The sequence below is a fragment of the Lethenteron reissneri genome, chromosome 52, assembly GCF_015708825.2.
Source record: "Lethenteron reissneri isolate LAM-NWPU_2019-01 chromosome 52, ASM1570882v1, whole genome shotgun sequence".
Classification (NCBI taxonomy): Eukaryota; Metazoa; Chordata; class Hyperoartia; order Petromyzontiformes; family Petromyzontidae; genus Lethenteron; species Lethenteron reissneri.
Genome location: NC_083830.1, coordinates 7,653,082 through 7,667,927, shown reverse-complemented (window position 1 = coordinate 7,667,927; position 14,846 = coordinate 7,653,082). Strand labels below are relative to the sequence as shown.

The following is a 14,846-nucleotide window of genomic DNA, read 5'->3' as shown; positions in this document are numbered from 1 at the left end:
TACAGAGACACATACATATAAACACAGAGAGATGCACACACAGAGACACACACAGAGATGCACACAGAGATACCTACAGAGACACACACGGACACCCAGAGACGCAGAGATACACACAGGGACACACAGAGACACACACGGACACAGATAGATACAGAGACACATACATATAAACACAGAGAGATGCACACACAGAGACACACACAGAGACACACAGAGATGCACACAGAGATACCTACAGATACACACACGGACACCCAGAGACACACACGGACACAGATAGATACAGAGACACATACATATAAACACACAGAGATGCACACACAGAGACACACACAGAGACACACACAGAGACACACAGAGATGCACACAGAGATACCTACAGAGACACACACGGACACCCAGAGACGCAGAGATACACACAGGGACACACAGAGATGCACACAGAGATACCTACAGATACACACACGGACACACAGAGACGCAGAGATACACACAGGGACACACAGAGACACACACGGACACAGATAGATACAGAGACACATACATATAAACACACAGAGATGCACACAGAGATACCTACAGATACACACACGGACACACAGAGACGCAGAGATACACACAGGGACACACAGAGATGCACACAGAGATACCTACAGATACACACACGGACACACAGAGACGCAGAGATACACACAGGGACACACAGAGACACACACGGACACAGATAGATACAGAGACACATACATATAAACACAGAGAGATGCACACACAGAGACACACACAGAGACACACAGAGATGCACACAGAGATACCTATAGATACACACACGGACACCCAGAGACGCAGAGATACACACAGGGACACACAGAGACACACACGGACACAGATACATACAGAGACACATACATATAAACACACAGAGATGCACACACAGAGACACACACAGAGACACACAGAGATACACACAGAGACACACACAGACACACAGAGACACACACGGACACAGACACACACAAAGACACATACAGAGAAACACACAGAGATACAACATCGTGTACTGTGTGTACTTTGTCTGCTACTAACATTCCATTTGTTATCATGTTACAGTGCATATTATCCGTTCTTTTTCAATTAAAAACGATAGTCCCATATAAGTGATGACATGTTTTAAAGCACCCCTTCATAATGAACGGACGCTGTGCATTGTGCGCGTTCCAAGCGAGGCGATTTCGTTTTGTGCGCGCCCCCTTTATAAATATATTTTGGAACGCATCTACTACAACCACTCCTGCTAGCGCATGAAGCGAAGTTAACCTTGGCGTGACAACAGCAACGACGAAGACGACGACGACATTCAAGCCGAGGGTTAGCGATGGCCACAAGCGGAGGGGCGGGGACGGGCGGGGCAGGGCGGGCGAGACGAGGTGACAGGTTGAAGTTTTCTCATTTATTCGTGATGGCTCAAATCGAGCGAAAACTTTGCCTACCCTCCCCCTACCCCCCACCCAAAGTTTGTCGGAGCGCGTGAGAATTCCTCCGCGCGCCCATCGCGAAACGCGGCGCCAGACTTTTAATCGCGTAACTACTTGAAAAACATTTTTTAAAAATAAAAAATGAGTTTTTGATTCCATAATAAAAGTTATTTTTGTTTGGGTTCGAAGCGCGTTAATATGAATGTGTGTCGTTATACACGGCCTGCGTCGCGTGAACAAAACGTGGCAAATTCGTTAATTAGTTCGGCAACACGCCGTTTGCGCGTTGCAGAGTAAACCCCACGACGTCCGCACTTTGTTTTGATTCCACGTCCTCACTCGCGCTATGCAACGGCAACATCCAGCGCATCGACGGAAATCAGCAGACACGCCAGTTTCTCATCGGAGCACGCGGTGGGAGGGGGAGAAAGGGATTTTCTGTAGGAAGCGGAGTTGGGTTGGCCAGGTAATTTAAGACTGGTCTAAGGTTTAGGAATGGGCCCTATGTACACGTGTGTATTTATGCGATCTAACCAACCCCCTAAACCCCCCCTCTATTATGCATGATATTGGTGGCGAAAGCCTGCCACGTGTTAAACTACACGTGTGTTCCGTTTACCCTGTCTCTGCGCTTATATAGGGTTCTAGATTTGAAGCTTTCGTGACTGCAAGGATTCATACTCTTAGTTATTTCGGTAAGGCCACGTAGGTAAAAATGAAATAAAAATTAATAAAAATAAAATAATAAAATCACGACGTTTCGGAGGCAACACAAGTCTCCGTCATCAGGTGGGACCGTCACAGCAAGAGTTACTGTATTACTTGATACAGCAAATCTGGCTGTGACGGTCCCACCTGATGACGGAGACTTGTGTTGCCTCCGAAACGTCGTGATTTTATTATTTTATTTTTATACATTTTAATTTCATTTTTTACCTACGTGACCTTACCGAAAGAACTAAGAGTACTTATACAGGGTGCTTCAAATAAAATGTTAACGCTTCTGAGAATTTGCAACGATACCACAAGCAAGCAATGCACATCTCGTGGTATTGGAGAAGATTCCAGGCACGTGTTGACAATGATGGCGAACAAGTGACTTGTTGACTTGTTGAAGCTATGAACATCACATTTGTTACAACGTTACAGTTGTGTTATTATGCGTTCCTTTCCCATTAAAAATCGAGAGTGCCATGTAAGTGTTCACATTTTCTTTGAAGCGCCCCTTCATAATGGACGGATGAGGTGGTTCCATCACGGCGTTTTTTTCCGATCGACGTGGCGTGGACTACCGTCCGGTTTGCTAGTCACGGCGCGGCTGATTAAAGGCGATCTTCATATCTTGGGTTTTTTCGGTGAAGTCACGTAGGTAAAAAATAAAAATAAAATTTAATAAAAGTAAAATAAAAATAAATAAAACATTTTTCAATTTACTTTTTTTTATTCTAATTTTTTACCTACGTGACTTTACCGAAAAAACCCAAGAATATGAATCCTTGCAGTCACGAAAGCTTCAAATTTAGGATCTTCATAGCGTAGAGGAAGGTGCAGCAACAATGGAATTTACATCGGGAGACAGACACAAAGAGATAGATAGAGGGGAGAACACGTGGATTGGAGAGCGCACGCGCGGTTTTAATAACATCAGTCAAACTGGCTTGGGAAGGCCACGTCATGGCTGGTCGATAGATGTCCGGCTGGTCAAGAGTAAATACTAAATATGAAAACTGTTTTGTTCTACCATGTAAGGCCCACTGAGCTGCAGAGGTCGCAACCGGGTACCCGATACCCGTACCCTACCCGATACTCGGCTACCAGTACCCGGCCGGGTACGGGTACCCGTTTGCGACCCTGGTGCGGCCGGGTACGGGTACGGGTAGGCCGTGAGTCACTTGTGAGTAGCCGTTTGTCACTCATTTCGGGTAGGGTACGGGTACGGGTAGGGAACGGGTACCCGTACGGGTACGGGTACCCATTTGCGACCCTGGTGCGGCCGGGTACGGGTACGGGTAGGCCGTGAATCACTGGTGAGTAGCCGTTTGTCACTCATTTCGGGTAGGGTACGGGTAGGGAACGGCTACCCGTACCCGGCCGGGTACAGGTACGGGTACCCATTTGCGAAAGAACTAAGAGTATGGACACATTTGCGACCCTGGTGTGGACGGGTACGGGTACGGGTAAGGAATCAAAACTCGTTTGCGACCCTGGTGTGGACGGGTACGGGTAAGGAATCAAACCCCGTTTGCGACCTCTGCTGAGCTGTGCCGCTAGTTTTCAGAAGCGACCTGGCCACAAACGATAGCTCGACGCAGTGGCTCATTATCATCATCATCATCGCGTGGAAACGTACATCAGCTAAACACTCTAAACGCGCGGTGATGTCGACTAGAAAGGTGGAGGGAGAAACCGGAAGACCCGGAGAAAAAATCCACGCGACCACGGGGGAGAGAGAGAGAGACACGCGAACTACAAATATGCAGCAGCAGGCGTCAGGGTCGCGATCGAACCCACGACCTCCTTGCACACCAGGCGAGGTAGTTAACATCTCCCAGCCACCGTGATGATGATGAGAGAGAGAGACACGCGAACTACAAATATACAGCAGCAGGCGTCAGGGTCGCGATCGAACCCACGACCTCCTTGCACACCAGGCGAGGTAGTTAACATCTCCTAGCCACGGCGGCGCTGTTAGTGACGTGCGGTATAACAATGACGGAGTTGGCACAGCCAGGGAATGGAATCGCATCCGAGTAGGTACGTCCGCCGAGGAGACGGAGCGATTGGAGAGCTAGCGCTGGGGGTGGATTGCCCATTAAGTCGCAGGTGCTGCGAGAGATGGCGACGGTTTTGGGTAGGCCATCATCCAGCAGTGGATCGATCGTGGCTGATGATGACTACGATGATCCATCACATGAGCTATTCACACACAACAACTACAACAACACATAAACAAGGTGGTCCACTGCTAAGCATGTTTAACTCCTTTCGCCAGCCGTGCTAATCGGAGCAGTTGGAAATGAAATGCATCGCTTATTTGCTGACGTGACGGCGATAACTAACGATGCAACAGAACCTTACATCATTGAATCATCGCAGGCGTGGTCGTCATGATCATTCTACATCCAACTCATCCTCCCTAAGCCCCTGTGCAAGTCTGGACGCGACACCCTGTCGCTTCTCCTCTGCCGTTGACCGACTGTCTCGCTTTCTGTATCTCTGTCTCCGTCTCTCTCTCTCTGTCTCTCTGTGTACCTCCGATCAGCACGACCGGCTGCGTACGTTGCGAAATAAGTTCAACGCAGGCGCGTGCGTACACGTTACATAAATGCGTCCAAGCGTACGGGCTCCAGTTAACGATGATCCATGCTCCATTTTCGTCATCATTGTCATCATCAGCCACGGCAGATGTCATATTTCCCAGGCCTAGTGATATAAGGGCCTCCTGTTAATTATATTATTATTCTCATGAATTGTGTATATGACTCCGGGACGAGATTATGCAATTTTGAAAAAAAAATTTAAGCACAAACAATCTGAACGAGGGCTGCCGATTCACGTTCGGAATTTTTCAGTTTGCCTGCAGAGAAACGAAAGGCGAACGAACGGGTGACGTTCTGCACACTCTTCGCATGATACCTGGGATAATTAACCTCATACTCTTAGTTCTTTCGGTAAAGTCACGTAGGTAAAACATGAAATTAAAATTAATAAAAAATAAAATATGTATTAATTTAAATTTCATTTAAAATTAATAAAAATAAAATATTTATTAATTTTAATTTCATTTTTTACCTACGTGACTTCACCGAAAGAACTAGGAGTATGAATCCTTGCAGTCACGAAAGCTTCAAATCTAGAAATAATTAACCTCGTCATTTTCTATCCACTGCTGGCTGAAGACCTCCCCCCCCCCACCCCCTGATGCACCAACACTGCTGCACAGCGGCCGCGCTGCTGCACGCGAGGAGCCGATCTCGCTGATCGCTCCGTCTCTCCCTCGGAGGAGCGTCGCTGTCGAAGGAGGCGCTTTCTCGCTGCCGGCTAAATTAAGTCGAACCCGTCAATGACCTTTTGGGTGAAATAAATTGATTTGCGAGCGGGCGGGCGGGCGGGCGAACGCTGACGCGGACGAGTTTGACCGGTCCGTCAAAGGTGGGGGATGAGGTAGTGGCAGCAGCAGCAGAAGCAGCAGCAGCAGCAGCAAATGAGCCTCAAATATTGGAGTGGGTTTTGTGTGTGTGTGTGTTTTTTCCAGGTGATTGAACCGTCAGCAGAAATGAAGCGAGGCTCACAAATAAAAAAAAGAACTGTCAGTCAGTACAAAATAATAAAGAAATGTATTTATAGAGAGAGAGAAACACACACTCCGGTCATCCTCGCATTCGCGTGTGCTGCTTCTGCGGCCGTCTGGAACGCTCTTCCTTCCCAGATTTGGAAGCCGCTGGGAGCTGTGCGCTTTAAAATCATCGTCTAGATTGAAAACCCCTTTCGTTAGGACTGCTTTCTGTGTGTTAGTTCGTTGTCCTTCCCTCGCACCTCCAAAATGAGTTTAACACACACGCAGGAATACAGACATCCACACGAGTAGATGGACAGATAGGGATACACCTACACGGATGGGTATTGGGCATGTCGATAGGAATGGAGATGGGTGTATATGGATGGGGAGACGGATGGAGAGACGTGAATGCCATCTTCAGCTATCCTTCACGGGTGGCTGCAAATGAATGTCTGGAAAGTCCACGTCACAAACGTTGTCACGTCAACTTTCATGCGCAGCCTCGCCGGGCACTGCTAAGGTAGCGAGAAACTCGGCCCCGGGAGGTTCCGTCCGCTCGCGAGAAGCCAGAATCGTGCTCTTTATAGTGGTAGGAACCACCTGGTTACACCAGCCCACAGGGGATTATTGTGTCCGTCCGTCGTGCATAAAAAATGGGAGTGGTGGGGCTGGGTGGAGAGGGGAGGGTGGGGAGGGGCTGGGTGGGGAGGGTGGGGAGGGGCTGGGTGGGGAGGGTGGGGCTGGGTGGGGGGTGGGAGGGGTGGGGCTGGGTGGGGAGGGGCTGGTCACCCCGTGGTGCCCTTATAAAACTCAACGTTTAACCTACTCACGCCGGCTTGTGGTGACAGAGTGGGGACCGTCAGCTCGCTTGCACTTGGGACACCGTCATTTGGGCGGCTCAAAAACCCAGAGTTGGAGCCCAGGCCCTGGGCAGTGCCGTCCCGGTGCCTCTGTCCGTGCCGAGCCACTTTGTTGGCGACCTCGCCTCTCTTAGCCTCCTCGTTCCACTGGCAACATCCAAGCCAACATGGGTCCCTCACGGTGCGTTTTTTTTTGTTGTTGTTAATTTCCCACCGGCTATTTTGCCGAGCCGAGCCGAGCCGGAACCGAACCCACGATACGCTGGCCTCACGACGAGACGTCTGAGAGTGACTCGGGGCCAAGCAGGGCCAGGAGCAAGGTTACACATTCATCCTGCGGAGGGAGCTGGTAGGAACACGTTGGGTTGCTCGGTCAATGGCCAGGGTCAACGGCGGCGTGGTGTATTCCGCAAATATGCCCGACTGTGAGGGCGGGCACAAGCCGGCGTGAGTAGGTTAAACGTTGAGTTTTATAAGGGCACCACGGGGTGACCAGCTCCTCCCCACCCAGCCCCACCCCTCCCACCCCCCACCCAGTCACACCCTCCCTACCCAGCCCCTCCCCACCCTCCCCACCCAGCCCCTCCCCACCCTCCCCTCCCCACCCAGCCCCTCCCTGCACGACGGACGGACACAATAATCCTCTGTGGGCTGGTGGAACCAGTGGGTTCTAACCAGTATTATTTTAACATGGAACCTCGGTATGGCTCCAGCACGGCTCGGTTGTCCAGTGGAAAAATATGTATGTGTGCCTGTGTCTCTTGTGTAGTTAGTGGGGAGCGGTGGTACAACGGTTAGGGCGCTGCGCCACAAACTCGAAGACCCGAGTTTTGACACCCTGCTCACTGCCAACACGGGTGACGATTATCTGACCTGTCTCCTGAGCCTCCCCCAGGTCGACTCAGCCTCGAATGAGAAAACATCGCCACTGGCGAGACAAAGTGTATTGGTTTAGCCATGTTTGTTTGTTGTAGTACATAGACTGATGGCCTTAATCTAAGTTGTCTTGTGGTTGTTGTTGGTTGTTTGACTTGCATCCTACTGGGATTTTTGCACACAGCGTTGGTGTACGGTGATTTTTCTGCAATATTTAGCTGTCTTTTCTTGTTTTTTCTGTTTGCACTCAGTCACATATTCACTTTAAGATGTTTTTTTGTTCATGTTTTTTTGTCGTTGCGGTTGCACCCGATTCAAGAGCTGAATGGCTCACAGGGCTATATACCTAATACATGAACTTGAACTTGAACCGCACTCGCTGTCTGTTAAGGCAATACATGGGATCTTTGTACCTTGATGAAATAATTAAATAACCCCCCCCCCCCCCCACACAGGGGGTGGTTCTCGTGTCGACATAACGGGAAGTCGCTGCCAGCTTTGTGTTGTGACCGGCTGCCGTGCGAGTGCCAACAGCTGTGTGCCAACAGCTGACACAGCACGGTCGCGTCCCAGCTGTGCGCGAGTGGCGATGCCACCTCGTTCGTTGTGATTCAAGCCAATCGGAGGGAATTCACACCCACCCCCCTTCTCTCTCTTTTTTTTTTACGATCAGTGGAAACAAGAAGATGCTCGGTGTAGTCGGCACTTTGCTTCGTTCATCATTTCGTAATTTTTTTTTCTCTCTCTGTGTTTCCAAACAAAGGCAAAGGCCCCCCTCCCCCCCCCCCCGTATAGCCTTAACAGACCGACGGGGCAAGTGCCGTTAAGCGAGGAGCGCATGTGAATGCCGGCACGGCGCCCGCAGCCTATAGCACCTGTTAATGGCACCTTTCCCCGAGCACTTAGCGGCCGCCCATGAATGACGTCACGCGATTTTGGACGATTTTTTACCCCCCCTCCCTCTTCGTCATACGACGTCACAAAAAGTCAGACCCCCCCCCTCAAATATGACGTCACAAAGCTCTGCCCCCCCCCCCACCCCAAAAAAAATATAAAACATGCTTCAAATCGCTTTAAACTATTGTCATTGTAGTGCGTATTTAATGTGGCGCTGCACTCTGATGCTGTAGGATAAAACATTTATTAAAACGTCTATTTAATTAAGTAGAACGTGTTGTCTATATTTATTTAAAGTTGCGCATTTTGATGTGACGTCACATTTCTCAACCCCCCCCCCCTCGTCACACATCGTCACAAATATCTGACCCCTCCCCCCCCCCCTAAGTGCGTGACGTCATTTATGGACGGTCCCTTATCCGTACTGAGCAGATCGAGCGCATTGCGGGCTCTAAATATTTGGCCACGCGGCAACGTTCACGGCAGATGTCAAACAGTCGTAGCGACAGCCAGAGACGGGCCATACACACGACTTCAAGTTTCAAGTTCAAGTTTCATTTATTTGGTATATCCCCGTGAGCCATGCGGCTCTTAAGTCGGGTGCAACCGCAACAAACTAAATATGAACGGAGAACATCTTAAAGCGACGACGCGCAACAGAAACATCCTGGGATAAACCAGCAAATCTTCAAACAAAAAAAAACGCCGTGTGCAAAAATCTCATCAATAACGCTATAAAAAATTAACCCGTAAAAACAAAGTTTTTCACTATAAATCCTTTATATGCGTGGCGGCTAGAGTCCTCTCGTCCTCTGGCTTGAGATGGCTTACACCTATGGGTCAGATGATTGCCTGCCACCACTAAGCAATTGGTAATGAAATATAATTTTTTTTTCCTAAAAAGTGTAAAGTTATGGAAAAATGTTTTCACGAAAATAAATTGTCACGCACAACGAGTCTGTGTGCAAAATGTCAGCTCGATTGGATCACGGGAAGTGGGTTAAAAAACGACCGAAAGATTTGCACGGTCGTAAGCGCGCAAGCAAGCAAGTGAACTTAATATAAAGGATTTAAAAACAATGGCGAGAACAAGGATATACAGCAACCAGTGTGCACAACGGGCTGGTGTGAGACCTCAAATTGCTCTTACCCCCCCACACACACACACTACACGGGCTGGGGCGGACAAACTTTGATTAACACAGGGCAACCAACCACTCCCGCTCCAACCCACCAATGATGGCATACAACACCCACCCCACACCCCCGTCTCTTACAGCAGGCTGTGGGCTAAGGGCGTTAGCTGCTGTCGAAAATGTGCGCAAGCCACCGAACAATCCGGATAGAGAATGACTGCACGACCTCGTGGAACAGCGTAAGAGGGCAAAGACAAAGATCCCACCTCACCCACCGCCCCGTATGGCCTTAACAAAAGGCTGTTGGGGCAAGTGCTGTTAGCGAGCAGCACCTATGGAGTTTGTCCACGGCATTACACACAGACTACCACTTCGAGGATGGGATAGGCTATGCAATGTTGGCGTTCAGCTGTTATGGATTGCGCTCTCCGCAGCTACGTGTGTAGTCATAGTCAAAGATACCTCTGTGTGTAGCCTGTAACAGGCTGTTGGGGCAAGTGCTGTTAGCGAGCACCTATGAAGGCCGGAACGGCACACGAGGGGGCGGGTGGCCAGCACCACGCCCGACCGCCTTTGTCTCCCTCGTGGCGATGTTTACACACCTCACCAGGCACTCATTTGAGGCTGAGTCAACCTAGGGGAGGCTCACAACCGGTTCCGATAATCATCACTGGTGGTGGCCGTGAGGAATCGAACTCGGGTTGCCAGGTTCGTAGCGCAGCGCGTTAACCGCTGCACCACCGCTCCCATAGACGCACACACACACACTGCAACACATACACACTGATACACACTGACACACACACTGACACATACACTGACACACACACACACTGACACACACACACGCTGACACACACACACTGACACACACACACTGACACACAAAAACACTGACACACACACACGCTGACACACACACTGACACACACACACACGCCTATCGGATTGTAAGACGCACCCTCAAACCTACCGGATTGTAAGACGCGACCTCTCCCCACAACTTTCATTTTCAGGAAACTGAACACACGGTCGGCAAGGCGCGTCTTACTACCGAGAGAACATGTTAGAAAATGCGCGTCTTATAATCGAGAGAATTTCGATTTAAAGCTTTCGTGACTGCAGGGATTCATCTTCTTGGTTCTTTCGGTAAAGTCACGTAGAAGGGAAGTAATAAAATAATATTGTTTTATTTTTATTATTTTATTACTTCCCTTCTACGTGGCTTTACCGAAAGAACCAAGAAGATGAATCGAGAAAATTGTAAGAAAATGCGCGTCTTATAATCGAGAAAATGTTAGAAAATGCACGTCTTATAATCGAGAGAACATGTTATAAAATGCGCGTCTTATAATGCGGAAAACTGTTGGAAAATACGCGTCTTATAATCGAGAGAACACGTTAGAAAATGCACGTCGTATAATCGACAAGAACAAAGTGTTGGTACCTGGGGCGCTGAGTTCCTCTGCCGGGTTCCTCTGCCGGGCTCCTGAGTCGGGGCGGGTGCGCTCCGGCTGCCTTGCGCGGTCGACCAGAGGAAGGGGGAAAGAGGGGCCTCGTCTCTCGCTCTCTGTCTCTCGTCTCGTCTCTCTCTCTCGCTCGCTCTCTGTCTCTCCCCTCCCTCCTGCGAGAAGGCGACCGTGCTGGATGTTGCTGGCCGCTTCGTCTCCCCTTTAAAGGTCCCCGGGGAGGGGCCTCGGCACGGCGAAGATTGCACAACAATCGTGGCCGGGAAGGAATAAATAAATAAAGAACGGCTGACTGCTTTAGCGTGCGTGCGTGTGCGTCTGTGTGTGTGTGTGTGTTTGCGCGTGTGTGCATGTGTGTGTGCGTGTGTGCGTGTGTGTGTGCGTGTGTGTGTTTGCGTGTGTGTGTGCGTGTGTGTGTATGCGTGTGTGTGCGTGTGTATGCGTGTGTGTGTGCGTGTGTGTGCGTGTGTGTGTGCGTGTGTGTGTGCGTGCGTGTGTGTGTGCGTGTGTTTGTGCGTGTATGCGTGCGTGTGTGTGCGTGTGTGTGTGCGTGTCACCCTCTAAGTATGTCAAGGCTATACGGGGGATCTTTGTCCTCGTTTTCCGCGTACAGCACTTGCCCCAACAGTCGGTCAAGGCGATACGGGGACTTTTGTCTTTGTTGCCTGCTATCAGCACTTGCCCCAACAGTCTGTTACAGGCTACACGGGGGAGATGTTTTGTGTTCGTGTAACAATGCTATATACTTAGACATATAGACATCGTGTGTTGCTGTTTGCAGAGCCATTTGTTATAATAGTTGTTGTTGTTGTTAATTCGGGCAGCTGTTGTCACGTGAGTAGCCGTGTCACATGAACATCTTGCTGGCAATAGCACCGAGAAGATGGATCAGCCACGCTCTCTGTATTTGTCACATACGAATTGGCGGTGTCGAATTTGATTATTTTATTGCCTCTCGTCCGTGTGTGTGTCTCTCTGTGTTGGCAGCTGGCCACCCACCCACCCCCTTGTGTGCCGTTCCGACCTTCATAGATGCTCGCGAACAGCACTTGCCCCAAAAGTATGTCAAAGCTATCCGGAGGGAATATTTGTCTTTATCTGTGTGTGTGTGGTGTATCTGTGTTTTCAGGCTCAACCCGCTTGGCTTGCGAGATCTGAATAGATCGGGCACATGCTGTGATATGCCCAGAGCCCATCGGCAAAAAGCATACGCGTACAGTATGTACAATAACGCATCAGCCTTCTCGTTACCACAGCACTGTCAAAATAAAACCTCCGTCATCAAAATTAGCTGAAGCCTCCCGTAAACCACGTGACTTCTGTTGTGGCCACCCCCACTAGGACCCCCCCCCCCCCCTCTCATCTATGGGGCCGTCCATAAATGACGTCACGCGATTTTGGACGATTCCCCCCCCCTCGTCACACGGCGTCACAAAAAGTCAGAACCCCCCTCAAATATGACGTCACAAAGCTCTGCGCCCCCCCCCCCCCCAAATCATATTTCCATTTGCTTCAAATCGCTTTAAACTATTGTCATTGTAGTGCGTATTTAATGTGGCGCTGCACTCTGATGTTGTAGGAGTGTTGTTATAACAATTAGTGTTGTTATAACATTTCTATATTTATTTAAAGTTGCGCATTTTGATGTGATGGCCCCTATAGAACTCTATCTGTCTATCGAAACCAGCTGAAGCCTCCCGTACATCACGTGGCTTGTGTAGCCACCCCCACGCTGAAACTCTCCCGTCTCCCCGCCCACTGTGAAAACAGACGCGGCTCCTTAGTGCAGCAGAAGCGTGGAGGTATCTTCCACCTCCCTCTCATCTCTCCACACCCGGCGTTCCCGTTTCTCCGTTCCTTTCCCATCCTCTTCCTCTTACTGCCTCAATTCTCGATTTAAAGCTTTCGTGACTGCATGGATTCATCTTCTTGGTTCTTTCGGTAAAGTCACGTAGAAGGGAAATAATAAAATAATAAAAATAAGACGCTGTCTTTCCGACAGACCTGTTCTTCACCTGAGGACGGCTGCTTGCGTTGTGGCCGAAACTTCGTGAGAATTATTTTATTATGTTTTATTATTATTATTTTATTATTTCCCTTCTACGTGACTTTACCGAAAGAACCAAGAAGATCCCTCAATTCTGTATCTTCTCTCTTCCCTCTGCCGTACCCTGGTCTTTTCCCGTGCATCGCATCCTTGCCTCTCTATGCACCCAACTCGTTCGCTGCGAGCTATGTAAAGCGGCACGGCTCGGGTTGAGCAGTGGTGGAAAAAAACAGAACAACCTGGAGCCTCGGTGTGACTCCGGCACGGCTCGGTTGTCGAGTGGAAAGAAAATGTGTCTGTGTTTCTTGTGTAGATAGTGGGGAGCGGTGGCACATTGGGTAGAGCGCTGCGCTACAAACCCGACGGTCCAGAGTTTGGTTCCTGCTCACCGCCAACACCAATGACGATTGTCTGAACTGCTAGCAGCGGTTCAATCCGCTCTCTTGATGCATTGTGGTCCATTGTATTGGCGCCTCTAGTGGTTCGAATAAGCCACGTGCAGCCATTAAATACATGACGATGTTCAACCCCCTGTTCAGCGAAGTTGTAACCGACAAGAAACCTCTATCGTGACAAATATAACAGCGCTGGTTAGACAAAAAAATAACAGAAATATGCTTCCCACAAACGCTGACACCTTTTTTCGGTAAAGTCACGTAGGTAAAAAATTTATGAAAAAATGCAATAAATTAAATCACGACGTTTCGGAGGCAACACAAGCTTCCGTCTTCAGGTGGGACCGTCACAGCAAAATTACTGTATCAAACGTCGTGATTTAATTTGGTTGTTTTTTTTTCATTTCTTTTTTACCTACGTGACTTTACCGAAAAAAACAAAGAGTATGAATCCTTGCAGCTTACACCTTTGTACTCACAGATGACGCCACCGAATCAGCACACACAATAAGCCAAATCAACTAAAATACGCGATAATAAATGAACTTCTTTCGCACCGTACGTAGCCAACCCCGTCGTTGCGCCGTGCCGGCCTTCATAGTTGCTATTCGCTAACAGCACTTGCCCCAACAGGATGTCATACCTGTCAACCCCTTATCAGTGGCTACCTCATTACAGACCAATTCAAACCTTATTGGTCACCCTAAATCTCAACGTTCATCCTACAAAGTCCCATCACAAGGGAGAAACACAAATAGACAAAAATTACGTTCCGAACAAAACACTGTTGTATTGATTTTGACAATTAATGTCAATGATGCTACTTATCACGCTATACTGTCTGACCTTGCATGCTGATGCTGCTGCTGCTTGCTTGATGTGGATGCACGCACGTGTTGTAAATGTACTATAATAAACACAGAAAATGATGAAGAGTTAAACAATACACTATCATCTTCTTGGTTCTTTCGGTAAAGTCCTTCTACGTGACTTTACCGAAAGAACCAAGAAGATGCGAATCCCTGCAGTCACGAAAGCTTTAAATCGAAATTTAAATACACTATCATTCATGGACATCCTAATCCTGTTTGTACATGAGCACATTGTGTATAGACTTGTGTGGTGTGGCTTGTTTGTAAAACCGGATGTGCATGTGTAGTTTGTGATCTGTACCGAGTGCGTCTATATTCCCGATCAAATTTGTCGGCTGCTATGGGGATAGCTACTCTCCAGAGTAAAGAAAAAACATCTGTCCCACGTCTTTTTTAATTTGCCCGTATAATAAATTTGCCCGTATTGAAATGGATGTATGCCATCTTCTTGGTTCTTTCATATCAAGAGGAATTTAGCATATTTATTTCCCATAAATATGCTAAATTCCTCTTGATATGCAAATTCTTTTGTCAAGGCGC

General features: G+C 48.7%; 1 protein-coding gene across 1 annotated transcript in view; it reads right to left on the bottom strand.

The window, feature by feature from the left end:
• LOC133355877 (ABC transporter F family member 4-like) overlaps nt 1-11,182 on the bottom strand; it is a 40,652-nt gene extending 29,470 nt beyond the window's left edge. Inside the window, exon 1 of the mRNA XM_061573290.1 lies at nt 10,971-11,182. The gene's annotated coding sequence lies outside the window, so the exon portion shown is untranslated. The remainder of the gene's footprint in view (nt 1-10,970) is intronic.
• Nucleotides 11,183-14,846: the final 3,664 nt, after the last annotated feature.